The sequence below is a fragment of the Rhipicephalus microplus genome, chromosome 1 (genome assembly GCF_043290135.1).
Source record: "Rhipicephalus microplus isolate Deutch F79 chromosome 1, USDA_Rmic, whole genome shotgun sequence".
In the NCBI taxonomy this organism is placed as follows: Eukaryota; Metazoa; Arthropoda; class Arachnida; order Ixodida; family Ixodidae; genus Rhipicephalus; species Rhipicephalus microplus.
The window spans coordinates 148,371,518-148,394,305 of NC_134700.1; the positions used below are offsets into that span (position 1 = coordinate 148,371,518).

General features: G+C 43.3%; 1 long non-coding RNA gene across 1 annotated transcript in view; it reads right to left on the bottom strand.

Annotated features, from left to right (window-relative positions):
• The window catches only part of LOC142799984 (uncharacterized), a 65,204-nt gene extending 49,155 nt beyond the window's left edge, over positions 1 to 16,049 (bottom strand). The window contains exon 1 of the long non-coding RNA XR_012893920.1: positions 15,863 to 16,049. This is a non-coding gene — a long non-coding RNA (uncharacterized LOC142799984). The remainder of the gene's footprint in view (positions 1 to 15,862) is intronic.
• Positions 16,050 to 22,788: the final 6,739 nt, after the last annotated feature.

Here is a 22,788-nt window from a genome sequence, read left to right on the forward strand (position 1 = left end):
GAACGCGATAATTTACGGATTTTGAATACCTTCTACCGAAAACGAGGAAACCGCAAGTGGACATGGAGGAGCCCTAATGATGAAAATAAGAACGAAATATACTTTATAATGAGTTCACACCCAAGCATCGTGCAGGATGTGGAAGTGGTTGGCAAGGTACGATGCAGTGACTGTAGAATGGTACGGTCTCGAATTCGCCTAGACTTGAAGAAGGAACGACAGAAACTGATACGCAAGAAGCCAATCAATGAACTAGCACTGAGAGGGAAAGTACAGGAATTCAGAGTCTCGCTTCAGAACAGGTACTCGGCTCTTAGTGAGGAAACGAACCTTAGCGTAGATACAATGAATGATAATCTGACGAGTATCATTACGGAGTGTGCAGTGAAAGTTGGAGGCAGGGTAGTTAGACAGGACACTGGCAAGCTTTCCCAGGAAACGAAGACTCTTATTAAGAAGCGTCAAATCATGAAAGTCTCAAGTACAACAGACAAAATAGAACTGGCAGAGCTTTCAAAATTGATTATTAGGCGTAAGGTATGCGATGTGAGAAAGTATACCATAGAGACAATTGAACACCATCTGAAAAACGGAGGAAGCGTCAAAGCAGTGAAGAGGAAACTTGGGATAGGCAAAAATCGGATGTATGCACTAAGAAACAAAGTAGGCAAAATAACTACCAATACGAATAGGATAGTTAAAATAGCGGTGCAGTTTTACAGAGATCTGTACAGTAGCCGGTATAACCACGACTTTATTACTAAGAACTAGCAGTAACCCGGATGACACCCCACCAATAATGATAGAAGAAGTCAGAAAAGCTTTGAAGAGCATGCACAGAGGCAAAGCTGCTGGTGAGGATCAGGTAGCCGGTATTACCACGACTTTATTACTAAGAACTAGCAGTAACCCAGATGACACCGCACCGATAATGATAGAAGAAGTCAGAAAAGCTTTGGAGAGCATGCAAAGAGGCAAAGCTGCTGGTGAGGATCAGGTAACATCAGATCTGCTGAAAGATGGAGGACAGATTGTGTTAGAAATACTAGCCACCCTGTTTACGAGATGTCTCCTGACAGGAAGAGTACCAGAGTCTTGGAAGAACGCTAACATCGTCCTAATACATAAGAAAGGAGATAACAAGGACTTCAAGAATTACAGGCTGATCAGCTGGCTCTTTGTAGTATACAAGCTATTAACAAAGGTAATTGCTAATAGAGTAAAGAAAACATTAGAAATAAATCAACCAAAGGAACAAGCAGGCTTTTGAACAGGCTACTCAACAATCGACCACATTCATACTATCAATCAGGTAATAGAGAAATGCTCAAAAGATAACCAACCACTTTACATAGCCTTCATAGATTACGAGAAGTTGCTTGATTCAGAAACTTATCAGCCGTGATGCAGACACTGCGGAATCAGGGCGTCGATGAAGTATATATATAAACATTTTGGAAGAAATCTACAGGGGATCAACTGCTACAATAGTGCTTCATAAAAGAGGAACAGAATACCAATCAAGAAGGGTGTAAAGCAGGAGGACACAATCTCCCCAATGCTATTTACCGCGTGCTTACAGGAGGTTTTCAGAAGCCTAGAATGGGAACAAGTGGGGATAAGAGTTAATGAAGAGTACCTTAGTAACCTGCGCTTTGCCGATGACATTGCATTGCTGAGTAACTCAAGGGACGAATTGCAACTCATGATTACGGAGTTAGACAAGGAGAGCAGAAAGGTGGGTATCAAAATTAATCTGCAGAAAACGAAAGTAATGTACAACAACCTCGGAAAAAAGCGGCAATTCGGAATAGGTAACAGTGCCGTTCAAGTTGTAAAAGACTATGTCTACTTAGGGCAGGTAATAACCGCGGAGCCAAACCACGAGATTGAAGTAACTAGAAGAATAAGAATGGGGTGGAGCACATTCGGCAAGCACTCTCAAATTATGACAGGTAGATTGCCACTATCCCTCAAGAGTAAGGTATATAACAGCTGTATCTTGCCGGTACTTAGCTACGGAGCAGAAACCTGGAGACTTACAAAGAGGGTTCAGCTTAAATTGAGGACGACGCAGCGAGCAATTGAAAGAAAAATGGTAGGTGTAACCTTAAGAGACAAGAAGAGAGCAGAGTGGATTAGGGAACAAACGGGGGTTAAGGATATCATAGCTGAAATCAAGATGAAGAAATGGACATGGGCCGGGCATGTTGCGCGTAGACAGAATAACCGCTGGTCATTAGGGGAACTGACTGGATTCCCAGAGAAGGCAAGCGGGTTAGGGGGAGACAGAAGGTTAGGTGGGCAGACGAGATTAAAAAGTTTGCGGGTATAAATTGGCAGCAGCAAGCACAGGACCGGGTTAACTGGCGTAACATGGGTGAGGCGTTTGTCCTGCTGGGGATGTAGTCAGGCTGACGATGATGATGGTGATGATCCGAACAGTTCTAAGAAACGTTCTATCCGAAGGCATAAAATATTTAGGAAAGGGAATCCGTCTTCAAAAAAATTATTTTATTGAATTATTATATAAGCATGCTTTATCACTGCTATATTTGTGTATGCCCTGAATGACGAATAAATGTTTTTCTTTGTTGTTGATTATAGTCATACCTACCGCATATGTTGGCGAGAGCACTCTTGTTATTGATTACGTATAAATGATGTTTCCACTCTTGCTAGAGCTCCAGTAGTGCCTGCAGTATTTCTGAATAGAAAAAAGAGCTCACCATAAATCTCATTATTGCACCTATACGTCAACAAACCATCATGTTTCTTTGAATCTGTCTCAAGAGATGAGCAAAGCGATTGGCGTTATGAGTTGCTGATATATTATTGATAATTATATATTTGCATTATTATGATATTGTGAATTCACTACCGTTCGCCTACATACCATCATGTCTAGCACGTGTCAGGTTAAGGAGCTGTTTGATATTTTACTTGCGGCAATCACAGTGTGGCGTAGGAAACTCGGTGATTGGCCGTATTATTTGAACGAAGAAATAGATGTCCTCTGCTTGCAGTAAAGCTGTATTTTGTGAAATGCGTTCAAACCTGTTACGCAATTCGAAAATGAAAGATCACCATTCTCTTGTGGTCTTTCTGTCACCGTATTCGTCCAGCTACTTTGCAAGGTTAGCAAAAGCTGACGATGAAATAGTGGCAAATTCAAGGAATAGATGTTTCGTATGTTTCTTTCACGTTTTTTGAATTATTTGCATCTAACATGGGCTGCATCGATGCGACCTGATTTGTACGAAGTAGTTCTGTAAGCATGACAGAAGTGAAGAGACCATGTATGCAAAAAGGCTTTTCTTCACGTTTCAGTCGAACGTATGGGCATGCTTCAAAAGAAGCATGGTCTGGGCTCGAGAAATCCACAATGCCGATCTAAGAAAACATCGGTTACCAGGGATTTCCAATGTCTCTTCTGTACACACATATTCGCACGTGGTATCTTTTATGAAACGCGTCCTCAAAATGGTGTTGCATGAGATTTTTATTGCGCACTCGTGTTTAAAAATGCATGGGGATAAGGAAGTACATAGACACAATTACATAGCATTTTTTGTGATTTTCTGCTACAGAGAAATTAATTAGTTTTTCTTTCTTCAAGGTGCCTCTAATGGTATATTCTGCGTCAAAATACTATACCTATATTACTATATACGGCCACTTTTGGTTCTTCATATGTTCTTGAGTTCGAAATATAGTTACTTATGACTGCACCATCCAATTTTCCAAAGATTCGCAGATATTGCTGCCCTTGGTATTCTATCATCCACAGTGCACAGAGTTGTATCCGTTCCCTTTGATCACAAATACTTATACCAAAAAAATTGTTCATAGGAGCAAAGTCAAACTGACATTAGACGAGAATAGTATGCGAAATCAGATACGAACAATATTCGTTAGTGAGCCCCAATAGATGAACAAAGAGATGATTTTTCGGCCATTCTCAACACAATTTTGTAACTTATAATTGGCAGAAAACAAGAAAACTATTTTCACATATTGGCTATTTGTGTGAGCACTAAGCAGGACTGCAAGCCAGTGATAATTTGATACTCAATCATACGCAGATTGTTGAATTTCACTCTAGCCTGAACCATGCATGCAGCCTTGTCTTCACATTAACCTGAAGGAACGTCACGATTACTTTCAGTCACGGGGTTTCAGAAACGCCATCCGCGATCATTTCATGGTGGTTAACGTTTCAAACCTTACAGGTTAGCGTGAAACTTGACTTAAAATTCAAAGAGGGTGTAGGAGATAGCGACGACATAGATCATGACTTGTAATTAGTAATAGTATCAGCATTGTTTATCTAGAAGAAGCAATGTATCACCTTGGATGGTTGCAAACGGGCAAAATGTGCGACTATGAAGAAATACTAATTCTACAGTCGACGTATCACAGGCTGCGTCTGTGGGCACCAACGTTGAAATGTCAAGGTTTCTTTCGATTTGCATAACCTGGTAGAAGCGTAGATGATTAAAATGAGAAAAATTGTGAAAGGTCACTGCAGCAATTACTGACCTCAGTTTCGAAAGTGCTTTTTTCGAAATTGGTTGCGAGAGCTTGAAGGGAACATGCGAAAGTGTTTCGAAAGTAAAGCCCTGTTTGACAGCGAAAGCTGTTATGAGATCACAACTCGGCTCGCGAACTCCACATATGCCAAATTTGGTATTACGTGACGTGGATGAGTGACGAAGCAAATGAAAGGTGCAAACATTATAACTGTGACATGTGTCTCTTGTAGAACATCACTATGTGCCAAGCTCATAGCGCGCTCCGGCCGTTTCCATAGCTTCACATATATATTTGATATTACGTGATGCCACTGTATGACGAAAGTATATGACTGGAAAAAACGTGATAATCATGACATGCTTGCCACGTAAAAACATGACTACATACCACGCTCACGATGAAATTGCCGCCGTTTCACTAGCTCCATATATATCGAATTTGACATGACGAGACGTGAATACATGGATGACAAAGATAAATCAAACGTCCAGAAATTATAATCATATATGCGTGTTATGTAAAACATGACTAAGTGCGACATACGTAGTGCACCCGCAGCCATTTGGCTAGCTTCACATATACTAAATTTCGTAGTACGTGACGTGAATTAATGGCGAAGGTAAACAACACCGGCAAACACAATAATCATGGCATGCGTGTCATGTAACAACATGAGTACATGCAACGCTTGTCGCATAACTCATGGCGCGCTCGCAGCCGCTTCGCTAGTTTCACATATAGCCAATTTGGTATTACGTGGCGTAATGAATAGCGATGATAATTGATGTGCGGAAACCTGATAATCATCACATGCATGTCACGTAAAACTTGACAACATACTGTGCTCATAGTGCGCCCTCAGCTATTACGCTAACTTTACATATAGCAAACTTGCCCCACCACGTTGGTCTAGTGGGTTAGGTACTCGCCAGCTGATCCGCGGATCGCGGGATCGAATCCCGGCTGCGGCCGCTGCATTTCTGATGGAGGCGGAAATGTCGTAGGCCCGTGCGCTCAGATTTGGGTGCACTATAAAGAACCACAGGTGGTAGAAATTTCCGGAGTCCTCCACTACGGCGTCTCTCATAATCATATAGTGCTTTTGGTACGTTACACCGTACATATCAATCATATACTAAATTAGATGTTACGCGACGTGAATGAACGACGAACGCAAGTGCCAGGCGTAACTTTGACATGAAAGTCAAGTACGGCATAATTTACGTCTGCCGCATTACGCTGTGCTGATTTCAAAGTGATATATCAACTTTCCTCATTCGTGATTCGCAAATCATCGATTCCCACTGTACGTAGGATCTGCCAATTTTTTACTGGGCGCGCAGCATAGCCAAATTTGTAAAAAGGGCGAGATCGTTTTTGTATTTTCCGCGGTTTAGTCATGTAACCTGACAGTGTGTAACCCTTTTCTTGAAGAAGGGTTCCACAATAGACCTCTCTCTGTTTGTAAACAGTGTGACGTCACTGCGGGCACCCCGCCCACCATACTCTCTCTCGGAGCAGGTGCTGGTTGGCAAAATTGTTCCGCCGGCGGCATCTTTCTGCATAGCAGAGCTGCGTGTCTGCAATCCTTCGACAGAAACTTCTGCATTGCTATGTTCTAAAGCCACAGATTTTTAAAGGAGGGAGTCGCAGAATAGTCACTTCTTATAGTGTGGAAATTTGCTCGTCGTAGATGTATGAATGGAGAAACTTTATTTAGAGTACCCGAGGAAACGACTAGCACGCAGTGGGCTTCGCCCTCGTAGATGGCAGCCACAAGAAAATCTGATCTTCTTTTAAAGCAAACGTTTTGAATGTATACAGTGATTGGCACTTTGAGAAATATTTGCATCGCATGAATGTAAACCTATTCAATTTCCATCGTGGCATGTTCTATACAGTTCAACACGAGGTAAAGCTTTGGCGGCAGCTTGGTTTTGAGCTACTTTGCGCGACGTCACGGATAACATTCTCACTCATTGCCCAAAGTCTGATTGGAGATGAATTGAAAAGAAACAAAATTACTTATTGCCTGCGTTAGCCTGAGGTTAACATATCCTCCTGAAAATTGAAGTGAAATTCTGCAGCTACGTTTCTCAATAACCCAGTGAAATTATTGTGATGTAAAGCCCGACATCTTTAAATTGTATAATATTATCTGCCACAGTTACCTTGCTGCATTTGACACCTATAACATGTTCGTGTATTTATATTGCTCCTTTAGGCTTGATGCACAAACTTCTAATGCGCATTGTCACTTCATAGGAATCAAGCCGGAAAAGTACAAAGTAGATAAGAAATGAAAATCTCCACTGTTGCCATTAACACGTATCAGGTATCTGATAATGTGAGCTATAGCCGTGGTGAAGCGTATATGCAGACTCGTCAACGCCACAACGTTGCTTATAGCTCATGCGTAGTCGTACATATCACCCAAAGATCATGCACATTTATTTTTCTGCACGCCGCGCATACGCTGTAATGTACCCACTTGCAGACGATCGCATCAAATGCATTTTTATTTTCATTAAATTGTCACATCGTAAAGTTACATCGACAACCGTTTACTGCAACCGTCCCACATTGAATACCAGCGTTTTCGCAAACATGACGCACGGCGTTATTCGCACTGCACACACCCACGCACAATATTCACAGTTTCACCGTCCGTATAAAGGTGAACCAATATTGTAGGTGCCTTTCAACGCACACTACACAACACAGTCAACACTGCACATTTTTGAAGACGATGCCGCTGTTCCTCGCACAGGCCACCACGTGTGTTCAATTCTCCGAGATAAACAGCCAACCAACGTGGCAAATATTTCATCACGCACTGCACCACACACCTAGATGTTCTCTGACACATACCACGGCTAATGTCGCCACTGTGAGATAAAGCTTAAGGTTTCAAAAGATAAAAAAAAACTTGCAAGCCCCGAGCAACTGCACCCCACTCGGCCACTGGCGGGAGTGTTTTGCCAAACAGCGCCTTGCATGTGCACAGGTGACGTCACGCTTTGACGTACCCCGGTAGAGGTCTATTCGCTCAGTGTTTGAACCAAAGTGGTTTCCGGCGTATGGTTTTAAGGGGAAGAGAAGGCGCGCGCGCATGCGTCTCTTGCTGCTTGTTTCTTCGTTGCGCCGGAAATAAAGTTGTTTCTCTCTCTCTTCGTTGCTCTGGCTCTTATCGCGTCTGGTCGGCCCCCGGTGTTGTCGCAGCCGTTATAAACTGAAGGCGCGTGTGCTCTCGAACGCTGGTATGTGAAAGTGAGCAAAGTGTATGAGATGAAGGAATGTGTGAGATGGCCGTCTGGTGTCTCTGTTAAGCTTCTTGGAAAGCGTCATTACAGCGAGCACTTCGTCACTTCTTTTAAAACCACCAACGGACGCTCGCGTGCTGCCCTCCGTGCCTTTCATGTATCGAGAACATCTGGCATGACGTCAACTGACGCTGCGTACCGGAGACGCTGTCATTGGTTGAAAGAAAGCCTCTTTTCTGCTAGCACATGCACATACTTGTTGCATTTCAACCTCGGACGCTGATAGGAGAGGTGGTCAATCGAGCTAACGAATGCACCCTAGCAAAGGAAAGAGCGAAATGAGAAAAGACGTGGAATTCCACCATTGTTCACTGCAGGCTCGTACACAACTGCAACGCCAAATCTACATTTCTGCCTGTGGGTGGTTTACGGGCCCTTTATGTTTGTCCCAGCAGGTTGCTCTTGACGTACTCAGCAGGATTAAGGAACAAGAAACACACGAAAGTTGACTCGCTTTTTCAGTTCTATATACGGCTGAGACGACTTGGTGCCCCGCGTCTTTGTAGTTTAAAAAGAATTCTACTTACGCTAGAATCCGTGCCCTCCTCTGGCGCTGTGCCACGACCCACTCACCGTGCTTTTAAAATGCCTGAGAACGTTTCGATCATAGATCAGCGCTCAGAGAGAGAAGAAAAAGGAAAAGGGATGTAGTCAGAGTGGTGCTGCGAGCTTCTAACGTTAGCTTGAGTCTTATGTTTTGTATGAAAGGTTTTTTTTTCTTTTTTGTCGGAACGCTTTTCACGGCCACGCTGCCATGGTTTCTCTACATGCTCCTTCAGTTTTTGCTACATAGCGTATTCATCTTTTTAGCTAAGCGCGTTTTGCGAAAGTGGCAGCAAATCGATGTTTCACATTGAGAGAATGGCACCCTGCGTTTTCGATTCACGTACTTCATTGGTACTTTCGCCAGTGGTTGTTGTTTGAAGTTTTCTCAAGCGCAGCACATTTTGGCGGGCCAGGCTGTCCTATGTTGCCCTGGACGTTTGGCATAATGCATGCGAGGCCACTTACCCGGCTGTACCTCGAGTGCTCAATGACGACATTAACACAGGCCAAAGTATGTATAGCATATCCAATTCTGCCGTGCTGAGGGCACGCTCGCGCCATATGCATAGCGTTGTGCTCTTGTTATTCGGCGTCTCTCATAATTATATGGTGGTTTTGGGATGTTAAACCCCACATATCATCATCATCATATCTTGTTATACGGCGTCTTGATTGTGATATAAAATGCGAACTTTAATACTGTGGTTACCGAAACACAACATAAACCACGTACCAAAAATGAAAGGGAAAGCGAGCGACCACATGAGAGAGAGACAAAAGGAATAATAAATAAAAAATAGGGAGAAAATTAGAAGTAACGAAGGACCCAACAAAACGCGGAAAATACAACAGTAAAAAAAGAGAGGGGAAAAGCAGAAAAAACACTGAGGTTTCACGAAAGAGTCTGTGCCACATGTCAAGTATTAGAATGACGTCCTTTATGCGTTTCCGCCCCCGCTATTTTAGAACCAAATATTAATGTACATTGTGTGACGCACCCAAAGATGCACCTTTCCTATACACTGAACATCGATCACTGCTTTTCGGCATTATCAGGCATAATATTTTTGATTGGAATATCTGGACAAGCGGATGAAGTAGTATATAAAAACAAGAGATTGAAGTAAAAACGCGGTTTCTCTGCCATCACCTGTGGCAAACAAGCCTGCTTCCGTATCTCTGGCCTATATTTTATTCAATAGACTAAGCTTATTTTCTTGCAAAGCCACCGAGATAGATTCAAGATGCACACTTAGCAGATTGAATCAGGCCGCCAATTTTAAAGCAATAGTCGTTTGAAGCCGCGACATGATCAGAAATTCTCCGAGAAGTGTCTGCAGTTACCTTCGGGTAAGTAGATTAATGAAAACGACGGAATAAAGGGTGATTTTCTTTTATGTGGGGCATCCATCTGCATGGCAAAGCCCTTTGCCCACGCACAGACAAACCACGTCTTGAGGCCCTTGTCCTTTTTTCTCCCTCGTCGATTTTTTTCGCTCCCTCAAGTTTCTGCAGCACATGAGGTTCGTGATAGCAGCTGATGCCTCTCGGTTGCCTCCCGTCGAACCAAGTATACTCAATGTTACCATAAAACTGCATTTTATCATTGCCGCTGCTTGGTGGCTGCTCCAACTCTTTCTGGTTTCGGGGGACACTGGGAAAATCACTACATTTTCTAACATTATACCATTCACCTCCTTTCTTCCTTGTAACTCCTCCTTTTCCCTCTAGCAACGCAACCGCTTATACGCATGCAATGGACAAGGTCACATGTATCCACACGTTGCCCTTCACTTCTCTCTTCCTTCTTTTTTAATCCCCTCACCACTACCCCCAATGCATGGTAGCAAACCGGACGTGCGTCTGCTTGACATCCACGCCTTTCATTTATTCCCTTTCCTCCTCCACCTCCTCCTTTTTCCCGCTACTCCCTTTTCGCAAATTACCTAAGAATGCTTGTTCAAAAGGAGCTAGACGTCAGTAACCTGTGTCCCACCTCTAAATGCAGCTGTCGCTTGCGAAAACGCCTAAAAGGGGCCTGATACTGCCACTGCCGAGTGTCATGAAGAGTGACAAGACTGCGTTTGCTGATCCCGACAAAGAGAATTTTCTTCTGACATCTTCCTTACCTCAATATCATGCACTACGGTACGGAGTCCGTGCGGTCGGTTGCTGGATGGGCCGTCGCCGAACACTATTTAGTATCTGAAGTATTGTGTGGCCTGTATTGCTGTCAATAAAGTTGTCTTTGTTGCGTGTTCAAGTCCCCGAGTGCTTTGCCATTTTATTAATGAATCATTAGCCAAAACTAAGCGCGTTTTCATCACAACTAGTTTCAATGTTCAGTGAAAAGAGCACTATATTTCACTGCGTATTAAATGAACGAACGAAATGTTATCATTGTTGTGAAGTTCTTAGTGGTAGTTAGGATACCTGCCCGAAGACAAAGGCACGCTAGCTATTAGGAAAGCGATAGTCTGCGTGCGCTTGTGTGTGTATGTGAGCGCATGTGTTTCGTGTGTGTGTGTGTGTATGGACGCGCGCAGATATCGCTGCCGCGTTCTGTTTCTTTAGCAAAATGAACGAAAAACTTCGTCAGAAAACTTTCAAGTAATATGTTACGATATTACACACGTTCTATTAGAAACTTATATCGACAAGGTATACCCTTGCCAGTCTTGCTGATAGTGTCACGCCGATGACTCCATTTCAGCCTCTGGAACTGTAAGCAGCATGGTATGTTGGGAAAAACTTGATTGGGTCCCAAAGGTCGACCCTGGGTCAACCCATACCACACCCTTGTCGGGCCAGTGCCATAAGTTTTACTTTGCGCTGTTTTATTAGCCACGTGGCCACGTGGACGTCAACTTGATCAAGTGTCTATCAGACTGAAGGCGAGCGCACTACCTTAAGCAGTAAATTTTGTGCAGCTCTTCGCTTACGCTGCCGACGCGGAACACCGGCAATCATATTTCGCGTTTGATTAGGCATCTAAGGCTGTCTAAGGCCTTCACCCTAACAAACGGTGCTGTGTAGTGAGTACCGTGTTCGGAAGTGTTCCTGCCATGTTGCAAGACGGGGATGATTAAGCGCTAGAAACATCCAAAAACTAGAAAATCTGGTCTGATGACGCCAAGCATGGCGAACTAATTAAAATCACGTGAATATAACGTGAATATAGTGAATATAAAAAAACACGGCTGCATCACAAAAGTAGTATCCTTTATGATTGCTTTTCAGCATATAATTTTTCCTGATCAAAACAGGCATAGATGAGGCTGCTAAAAATGGCATCTGACTTTAAAACAAGTAATTACTATTCCGTTGCGATGAGTAACTGACAGCAGCGCAGGGGCTAACACTATCAGTGTCGTGTTGAGAAGCATGCTCCTCTTCACGCGGAGGAGGCCCATCACGGCTGAAGTCCAAGCGCTGCCTTTTGCATGCGTGCCTATTCATTCATGATCACCATGTTGTGTCTCATCGCACAAAAAACTTTGCGTACTTTCAGCGGTCGTATCAGGCACTTCACATGCAGTTGAACCGTTTGTCTCCGGTGACTTCCAAGAAGTCGGCAATAGAGCCAGTCGTTTTCGCAGACCTTTGCTGCTTTTTTGATGCACGATCAGACATTTCGGGCAGCCCCGGTAAAACAGCAGGCACAGCATCGGATGTGAGCACAGGTTTCTTTCGTGTATTGCAACTGGTTGTTTCTATTGTATTCTGCATGATATGTGGCAGAGTAGGTCCCAAGACATTGTCAGCTATCGGAACCGCTCGTCGCCACTTATCCGAGCGCTCTGGTTCACACGGAGCCTTGAGAAGTGACACACGCTCTGTACAAGCTTCCGATACCCCGACTTGCGATTCAGGACAAAACACCAATGGCCCATTTCGAGGCACGATCAGCTACAGGGCCGCTAACGTGTACTCGGAGCGTCAAAGTATGCGCGCGTCGAAGTATGTGCGCAGAAATCAGAAATTGCGAATCAGAAAAAGAAATGAAATGCTAATGCTCACACGCACAGAGCAAAATGTTTCTAATTCACAAAATGCCATGCCCACAAAGCTTTCAGGAAGATGTTCGTTCGCGTGCGAATTTCGGAATGAGCGCCGCTCCAATAGTTGGCACGCCTCTGAAGGAGTGCCATCTCCACTCGCGCGATGGAAACTACTCGTGGCTCAAGGTCATTGGCGAATGCACTCTGCCCGCGCCCTCCCCTTACGCGGAGCGGTGAGTGTCAGCACCTAAGTTATTCTAACACCGTGGTCGACACTAACGTCGCATCTTCAAGGGGCACGTGCGTAAGTCGACCACAAGGCCAAGGAGAATATGACGTAAACTATGCAGCTTCCGCAGTAGCTGCATTCACATACTCCGCGTGTTGGTCAGAGATGTTTACTTCTTAAATTTCAACTAATACTGCATAATTTTCACTTTTTCCCATACTCATCGCACTAATATCCCGACAATTCCATCTTTTCTGAGTCACACGATAAAAATAGCGTGATGTGCATCAATGTGATAGCTTCTGAATTGTTTAGTGAAAATATTTATTTAAATGCGTGCGTCATTCACCCCGAATGACGCTCTCGCGTGTCAATGAGAATCGCAGCTCGAAAAGCAGGCCATCTATATTGAAAAATTCACCATATCTCGTTAAGCATGTATGTTCCCGTACGCATAAGTGTTAAGTGTAAAAAAATGTGTATTTTAATTGTGTAATTGAAAAAAAAATAGTTTTTTCAGGTGCCTTGTAAAGCGCATAATAAAAAAAAAGTTTCCACTTTGCTTGTGAGCGTCGTTCCGTAATGGATTTTTAATGAACACGAAGCTCAATTTCTTAGGAAGTATGCTGTAAGCGTTTGCATGAACGTGGGTGCTTTTGAATGAGCGAGCAGCGAGAATTTTGCTCCTACGGCTGCACATAATCACCACAGTGCGCGTCAAGCGGTTAGGGACTCTGTTCAAAAGCATTCGAAAATGGCTCGAGGCATTTTTTTATTTGACTCAAGGGAATAATATTGAAAAGCAAATTGATAAAATTTCGAGAGTTACTTCTTCTATAAATGTTTTTTCCTCTTTGTGTAAAGGAAGAAAAAATCATTGGTTGTCCGTGAGCTCGTTTGCGGTACCGGCTTTTAAAATAAGTTCACTGTGCATCACAGCGATGAACTAACCAGGCAGAGGAGCAATTTTCATCATCATACAACCACGCAAACACGCAATTTTCAGTTTGAAATTTAAGACCAAACAGGACGAACCTAGCAAGCAGCAGTACACATCATCCTCCCTACTATTAACCTTTACGTGCGTCAATATATGACTGCACTTTCCCAGTTTTAGTGCTAATAGTGTTATCTCAGAACGCATATTGCGTAAAACCAACTGATGTTTTGAGAAACATAGTGCTTTGTGGTCAGAATTGATGTAGTGCTTGTCTTCATGTTATTATGTGAGTGAAGGTGTATGAATTCTGTCTAGCTGTTCCTTTGTTCATATAATTTTTGTTGCAGTGCTTTTGACATCCGTGACAAAGACGGGCCGGTGTTTACTAAAGTGGCAACATCTCGTAATGAGGTTCTAACATGTCTCATAACATCAGATGTGAGGCAATTCCTTGTATCACAAACGCATCTATTCTTCAGATCTGGAAACGGAGGTGCCGGATAATAATTCTTCACACTTTAGTGTTCGGCTCTACGGCCGCATTGATATCGGGCTGGCAGAACCTTGGGGTCCGTAAGATATAAGCTTCTGCAAGCCCCATAGGCAACATGGATCAGTTACTCCTCTGCTCATATGTTGCAAAAAAGAAGGCAGCGTCACCCTTAGATAAACAAAAAACGCGGGAATGGCAAACTGTATGGACAGTGAGGGCTTCACTTGGGGTAAGAAAACATGCCTAAAGAAATATCCCGAAAGGTGCAAACAATGTAAAGAATGAATGAATGCGAAGAATTAGTGGCTTGTTGTAAACAAGAAAGAAATGGTACGTTAAGTGAGAAAAAAAAGGCTGTAAAGACACTGGTGCTTTTTTTTTCTTCAGGTCCTTGAGAAAATGATATGTGCGCCTATTTTCATTTGGAAAATGTGTTGCTAAAATTTTACGTTCTTCTGGGGCCGGTATGTATAGATCAGGAGTCAGGAAAATCGGAACACAGACGAACATGCCACAAGCGGAGTTCTATCAGACGCAAGCGTACAGCATGTTCTTATTCGGCAGAACAACATCCGCATCGTAGAACTCCAATAACAACTTTTTATTTGATTAGCATGCAACACTTATACGACCTTTGGAAGAAAGGTATTTTTAATAAACAGTTGCCTCAGTGTTCTTAGTTTTATTATCACTTCTTAGAAAAACTTTCAGCACCACTGTGGCGCTCAAGATGCTGCAAAGAACCCGCCTCCATTTAATTGGTGGCGCGCTGGTGGTAGTGTCTGCGAAAAATGGCGGCGCGTGCCGCACGTACGGCGAACGGGTGAGAAGAATCGAGAAGGAAACGCCCGCGCGAAGGAGAGTGTCGTTACTTTTCCAAAATCAATGGGTTCTTACGCTGCGTCAGACATGAGTGCAACCTGGTAGGAATCTTGTAAAACGAAAGGATAGCCTCCGATATAGCGAACGCCGGGTGTGCGCACGCTATCTCGGAGGCCGTAATTTATAGAATGCAAGGTAGGTGGAAGCGCCACATCGTTTTAGCAAAACGTAGAAAACACTTGGCTTTTCGTGCATAGCGTGGTATGGTCAGCGCAGCGTAATAAACGCTGTGGTCCTTAGAATCAGTTATGTATGTCATCTTTAGTATAAGACCTGCCGCGGTGGTCTAATGGCTAAGATATTTGGCTGCTGACCCACAGGTTGTGGGATTGAATCATGGCGGCGGTGACTGCAAACTCTGTGGAGGTGTAAATTCTGTAGACACCTGTGCGTTTGCGTGCACGTTAAAGAAGCCCAGTTGGTTGAAAGTTCCAGAATCCTCCGCTACGGCGTCTCTAATAATCATATGATGGTTTTGGGACGTTGAAATCCGCTTCCTATTGCTATTTTAGTATAAATAAACAGACCGCAGAATTATGATGTGTCCACCTTGTGCCTATTTATGCGCAATATTTGATTTTTAATCGACGATCACACAAGTACGAACATAGAAACCCGGTCAAGATTGGTGGGCGTTAAGGAGGCGGTTGACTTTAGCCGTTACAAATGACAGAAAGACAGGCAGAGGGGCAGACAGACAGACAGACAGACAGACAGACAGACAGACAGACAGACAGACAGACAGACAGACAGACAGACAATCAGACAGACAGACAGACAGACAGACATACAGACACACAGACAGACAGACAGACAGACAGACAGACAGACAGACAGACAGAGAGATATATTTGTGCTGAATAGTCGCAAGACAGAGTGTCGTCTTTAAAAGTGAATATGGAACTTCCATACCTTAGACGCAAATTTTCATCAGATGAATAAAGGACAGGCGTCAGCAAGCGCAGTTCCGTCACTCTGCTTAGCAATGCTCCGAACCAGTAGTGTTATCAACGATATTTGCACACGCGAGAAGGTACCCTGGAGGCACGACTCGCGTCAGCCGCGTCTGGGTCCTTTTTTCAAGCATGCATTCAGAGGAAGTGTGTAAGAAAGGAGCGACGGAAGGAGTGGAGGCGGCAAGGGAGGAAGCGTGTCGATAAAGAGAAAGATTGTGCCTTTCTCCACGCGTCCAGAAACCACAAAGCGTCGGAGAAGCAGCCAACCAGAGGCGTTCATAGAACGCAGATTTATGGTAAGTGTGCCTATCCGGCGAGAAGAGGGGCAGCTGAGAGGCACCAGCCCCGTACCTCTCTCTTTTATAATAAATGTTTTTCACCATTATCATCATGTCGCTTGCTTCCTCCGCTACAGTACGGCGGAGCACTGCGTTGAGGGAGTGAAAGGGACGAGGGCTTTAAGGGGTATGAGTCGGCACATGGCGACCAGTTTTGCAATGCAGATGAAGGGCACAGAAATAAAATATGAGCTACCGTTTCTACTGTTGCTATCATTAGTGCGCCGATGCAAAACAGACTGCCGACTCTCCTTGAAACACTGCTCATCTGTCACCCATTCCCATGTCTATGTATTAACAATGATCGCAATCTGCTTAGCTAGCACATTGAATCTCTGAAGGTGTCTTTCTAAAAGCATATTCTATTATTGGGAGAAAGAATAAAATAGAATAACAATTAAAATAAAAGAATGACCGAAGATATCTACGCTTGTTTACTTTCAATAAGGAATTGCAAAGCTGTCATATGTTTCGTTCCCGTGTCTCTAAATTTATTTATTTGCTTGTCCTTTCAAGAAATAAGTAGTAGCGCTGCACATGACCCTTTTTGCTGTTTTACGTCACCGGACTATTGCACCTGCAGATTACGCCTTACACAAACGACGTGAGATCACCTCAGAGCCTTACTATTTCTTCGTCGTGATAACGTGCACATATGTTCTCTTCGTGAGCTGAAGGTACGTGTGCGTTCGTACTACATAATTTTAAATAGATCCAATAGCATCATCACAAATATGTTTCGTTCATGCTTTAAAATAAAAATACTGCACGCTTGTGACTTGTTGGCGTAAGCCATGACACCGAAGCAATGAACGTGCGTGGCAGTACTTTTTCAGAACAGGTTTTTTTTTTTCAGAGTCTGCAAACAATTCTCTATTTTCCAATAGCACCACGGACGAGCTTCTATTTCTCAACTAATCTAATTGGTTGAGAAACAGGAATGAGTGCTCATGCGCTGCTTAGTGCATTAGTTTTTAGCATAGCGTTTTCTCACCGGTGTTCTAAGCACTACTTTGTGGTATTATATATTTTCGCCACCCTGGCCAGCACAATAGTTCAATATGTTTCTTGAAATATATACCGGTGTGACTTCAGCCTATTTTATATGCCCTTAGACACATACGGTAAAGCGCTTTAATTAACAGTTTTCAGTTTCATTAGCTCCAGTTTAAGCCGAATCGTTTAAGATTCACAACCAAATAAATGTACTGATTCAAGAATTGGCGAGACAGTAAAAGCTCTCATGAAGTCTACGTGGTTTACGTTTGACGCAGTGGCTAAGAGTTTACACAATGCCCCAAGATATATGAAAGATTACGCACCAGTGCGAGAGGGGCCAGATCAAAAGAAGGAAACGCCGCCTTTTGTGTGTGTCACAAGAAGGTTTTCTTGAAAGATTCCGATGTGCATTCCAATGGTCATCTCCCTGACATTGCCCTGAATCACATACTTATGGTAGCAGCGAACACTGCCTTCAGCTACCTACGTATGTTAGAAGACAGGTGATTTAAAGGGTACAACTTCGGTAATTGAACGAAGAAAAGTCCAGGAATTCAGCATATGAGTAGGAACAGTTTCAGCACATCTTCTAGATAATGTGTGTGTATACGCGAGCGTGTGTAAACGTGTGAGTGCGTCTGAATGAATAATAAAAAAGGAATAAGTTTACCCTAATTATTTTGTAACATCGTTGGGCCACCAAATTTGCTTTTATAACTCAACCACGTGTTTGACGGCGCACAATTTTCTTACTTTATTTTGAAAGAAATGCCTTACAGATAAACCACCAGACACTTTAAAACGTAATATAATACTTAAACTAATGCCTTTGCAGGCGCAAAAAAGGCGGAATAAACCTGTCACGCGGGTAAAACTCCCCACCAATGCTTTTAACGAGAGACAATAGTGCCGATATGTTCAGACTCCCGTAAGCGCGCTAGCTGGGTCATAAATTAACGTCACAGATGCAGTTTGCAGGCCAGAAACTATTTTTCTAGATGGCATAGAGTTCAAAGCTCAATCAAGAGCACACGCGTCAAACTGTTCGGCAAACGAGTGACATCAAAAATCGTCACACCTTTCTTGGTAAATCTTCCTGATCGAGTGTTTTTCAGAGCAAAACAGTTTGGCAGGCCCCATCTACAAAGGGAATCGATGATATGCGAAGCACGAATGAAAGATATTGATATGTCACGTCAAAATTAGCTCGATGTTACGAGGCGGACGTAAATTATGCCATACATGACTTTCATGTCATGATTATCATAATTTCACGCGCCATTTCACGTCACCTAATACCAAATTTGGTATATGTGCAGCAAGCTAAACGGCCGCTAGGACGCTAAGAGCGTAGCATGTAGTAATGCTTTACAAGACACGTATATCATGATTGTCCTGTTTGGACCTGTCATTTACTTTTGTCGTCCATTTACGTCATGTAATACCAAACTTGGTATATGTGACACACATCTAACGGCTGCGAGCACGCTATAAGAAGAGCATGTAGCCATGCTTTCAATGACGAGCATATCACGATTATCACGTTTGGACGTGTCATTTACGTTCATCGTCTCTTGACGTCACGTCATACCAAATTTAATATATGTGTATTTAGCGAAACAGCCGCGAGGGAATCATGAGCGCGGTATTTTCTCTTTTTATTGCATGGAACGCGTGTCATGATTATCATGCTTGCACCAACTATATACCTTCGTCATCCATGAACATCTCGTGACGTAACACCAAATTTGGTATACGTGGAGCTAGCCTAACGACCACGAGCGTATCATGAAGGGCTCAACATACTCAGAAGTAACGCTGACGCGCGTGCACGCTGGGTGCAGCGACGCTACGCTTGCAAAACGCAAGCACTCTATAGTCTTACGCCAGGTCCAACCGATGCGACCAGCGTCCCTCGGCGTTGCCCGGCGGATATCGGCACGAGATGCAACATGCTGCATTTCACGCCCACTACTCAGACAGCACTGCGTCTGCCTCTCGTCGTATTGAAGGGCAGCTGGGAGAGCTCAAACGCGCATACGTCAAAGCGACGCAGCGCGGCATGCACCTACGAGTTTATTATTGCAGGCAGATTGGCGCCTGGCGTGGCATCACCGGCGCGACGCGATGAAATGAACGCCGGCGAGCACGCGCACCGCGTCTCGTCGAAAGGTATTTACGCCTTGACTGTGGCATGTAGTTATGTTCTCACATGACAAGCATCTCATGATTGTCATGTTTGCACCAGTCACATACGTTTGTCAGCCATTGGCGTCACGTAATACCATATTTGGCATATTTGAAGATAGCGAAACGGCCGCGAGTGTATTATCAGTATGGAATGTAGTCATGTCGTTACATGACAGGCTTCTGAAAAGAGTCATGTTTGCAGCAGTCATATACATCCCTCATCCATTCACGTCCTGTAATAAGAAATGTGGTATATGCGAAGCTAGCAAAACAGCCGCGAGTTCATCAAAAGTGTGACATGTAGTCATGTTGTTACATGACACGCATGTCATGACTTTCATGTTAGGGTCTGTCACTTGTGTTCACCATGTAGTCATGTCTTACCATACCAGTTTTGCAACGTGTCAGGTGAACGAATCCACCACAAGAGCAGCAAGACCACAAACTGTGAATTATGACTTTCATGACATGCAAGTGAAGATTTTCATGTTTAACTAGTCACTTATGCTCGTCATGCAGTCATGTTATGACATACCAAGTTTCGTATTGATAGCATTATTGAAACGGCTAGGAGAGCTAAAAGCCGTAAGCGGATAGATAGATAGATAGATAGATAGATAGATAGATAGATAGATAGATAGATAGATAGATAGATAGATAGATAGATAGATAGATAGATAGATAGATAGATAGATAGATAGATAGATAGATAGATAGATAGATAGATAGATTCAAAGTCGCCGAAGTTGACTAAGAAATGCTTCGCATCTAAAAACTGAACGTGAAATAGGCAAGCACCCTGTCTAGTAATAACGCATTATCATCCCTAAGCAGGCATGTCTTTATTGAAAGAGGGATCTTATCTTAAAAGAAACCGCTGCAGCCACAATTCATTACTGCCAACACAAATTGTATGCGCTGTTCCTTTCATGGGACCCAGTATACGAACTGTATTTTACATTTAACACCATGTTTTATGTTAGATGATTACACAAGCGAATGCTTCGAGGCGATTTGTAAATCAGTTTCAATACATCGTACTAATTTTGCCATAAAGTCAGCGCAGCTTTTTATTGCTAAAGCTTGAAAATAAAGCTTTTCGTATAACAAACATGTTCATACAAACGCACTGTAGTTCATTCGAAGTAAGATATGTAGCATGATATCTCTAATGTGATATTTGAAGCAAATCAGTTTCGGTTTGCAGGTTGTGCTCAATGAAGCTCGATTGAATAAGGCGTCTAAAGCAAGTAGGTTGAACTGTATAGAACTCACAAGCGCAGTATTGGAGTAATAATGCGTTCGCAACAACGTCGTCAGGTTATCGCAGCACATAAATATCCCAATGTCTATGTGCCTACTAATTATAAAATGTCATTTTTTATGTTGTACAGAGTGTAAATATATCTTTTCTAAAGAGCAACTAAAAGCACGACAAATCAAGCTCTTGCTTTCTCTACCCATGCCGTTGTATAGAAAGACAGCCGTAGCAAATCCTTCTTATGCAAACAGCAAGCACTCCCATTGGACCTTTCGACCGAGCAACTGCCTCGCTGCAATCATCTTGAGGGGCTGGGCTGGCCCCACCGGTAATATTTTGCATGCCGAAATTGCGTGTTCCTGGTGTATCTCGGTTTTTATAGCGAAGCATATTTTAGCGAACTTCGGTGACTTTGAGCATATCTATCTATCTATCTATCTATCTATCTATCTATCTATCTATCTATCTATCTATCTATCTATCTATCTATCTATCTATCTATCTATCTATCTATCTATCTATCTATCTATCTGTCTATCTATCTATCTATCTATCTATCTATCTATCTATCTATCTATCTATCTATCTATCTATCTATCTATCTATCTATCTATCTATCTATCTGTCTGTCTGTCTGTCTGTCTGTCTGTCTGTCTGTGTCTGTCTGTCTGTCTGTCTAGCCACCTAAGACTTTTAGCTCTCCTGTCCATTTCGATAAAGGTATCAATACCAAATTTGGTACGGCATAACATGACTGTATTAAGAACATATTTGACAAGTCATAACTTGAAAACCATGATATGTATGTCATGAATGTCATGATTTACATGTCATGGTCTTGCTGCTCCAGCGGTAGTTTGATTCACATGATATGTTGCAAAACTGGTATGGTATGACATGACTGCATGGCGAACACAAGCGGCGGCGCTAGCATCAATATCATGATATGCGTGTCGCGTAACAACATGACTACATGCCACACGCATGATGTGCTAGCGGCTGTTTCGCTAGCTCTATATATACCGAATTTGGTATTACGGGACATGAATGGATGAAGAAGGTATGCGACTGGTGCAAACATGATAATAATGAGACGCATGTCATGTAACAACAAGACTGCATGTCACGCTCATCATGCGCTCACGGCCGTTTTGCTAGTTTCACATGTACCAAACTCGGTATTACGCGACACGAACGGATTACAAAGTTATGTGACGGATGCAGACATAACCATGAGATGCGTGTCATGTGAGAACATGACTACATGCAACAGTCAAGACGCAAATACATTTCGACGTGACGCGATGCGCGTGCTCGTCGACGTTCATTTCGTCGCGTCACGCCGGCGTTGCCACGCCAGGCGCCTGTCTTTCCATATACTCGCAGGCTCGCGCTGCGCAGCGTTCCTTTGACGCATCCGCGATTCAGTGCATCTGGCGTCCCTCCATCACAAAAGGATGGAGACGCAATGTTGTGTAATGCATCAGCGCGAAATGCAGCAAGTCGCATTCCGCATCGGCTGCCATCGGGCCGCGCCGACGGACGCTGGTAGCGCCTAGCGTCAGACTATAGAGCGCTCGCTTTTTGCTAACGTAGCGTCGATGTGCCCAGCGTGCGCCCGCGTCAATGCTACATTGCAGTTTATAGGGCCATTTATGATGCGCTCATCATTTATGATGCGCCGTTTTGCTAGCTCCACATATACCAAATTTCGTGTTACGTAACGTCAACGGATGACGAAATATATGACTGCTGCAAACATGATAATCCTGACGCGTGTGTCAGGTAAGAACATGACAACACACTACGCTTATGGCGTGCTCGCGGTCATTTCGCTAGCTCCACATATAATAAATTTGGTATCACGTGACGTGAATAGATGAAGAAGGTAAACGACACCTCCAAACATGATAATCATGACACGGAAGTCATGTACGGATCATTTAACTCCACCTCGTAACGTTGTGCTGATTTTAAAGTGACATATCAACATTTCTCATTCGTGCTTCGCATATCATCGATTCCCACTGTACGTGGAATTCGCTAATGTTTTTGTTTGGTTTTGACAGGTCAATTACAATTTTTTTAATCTGT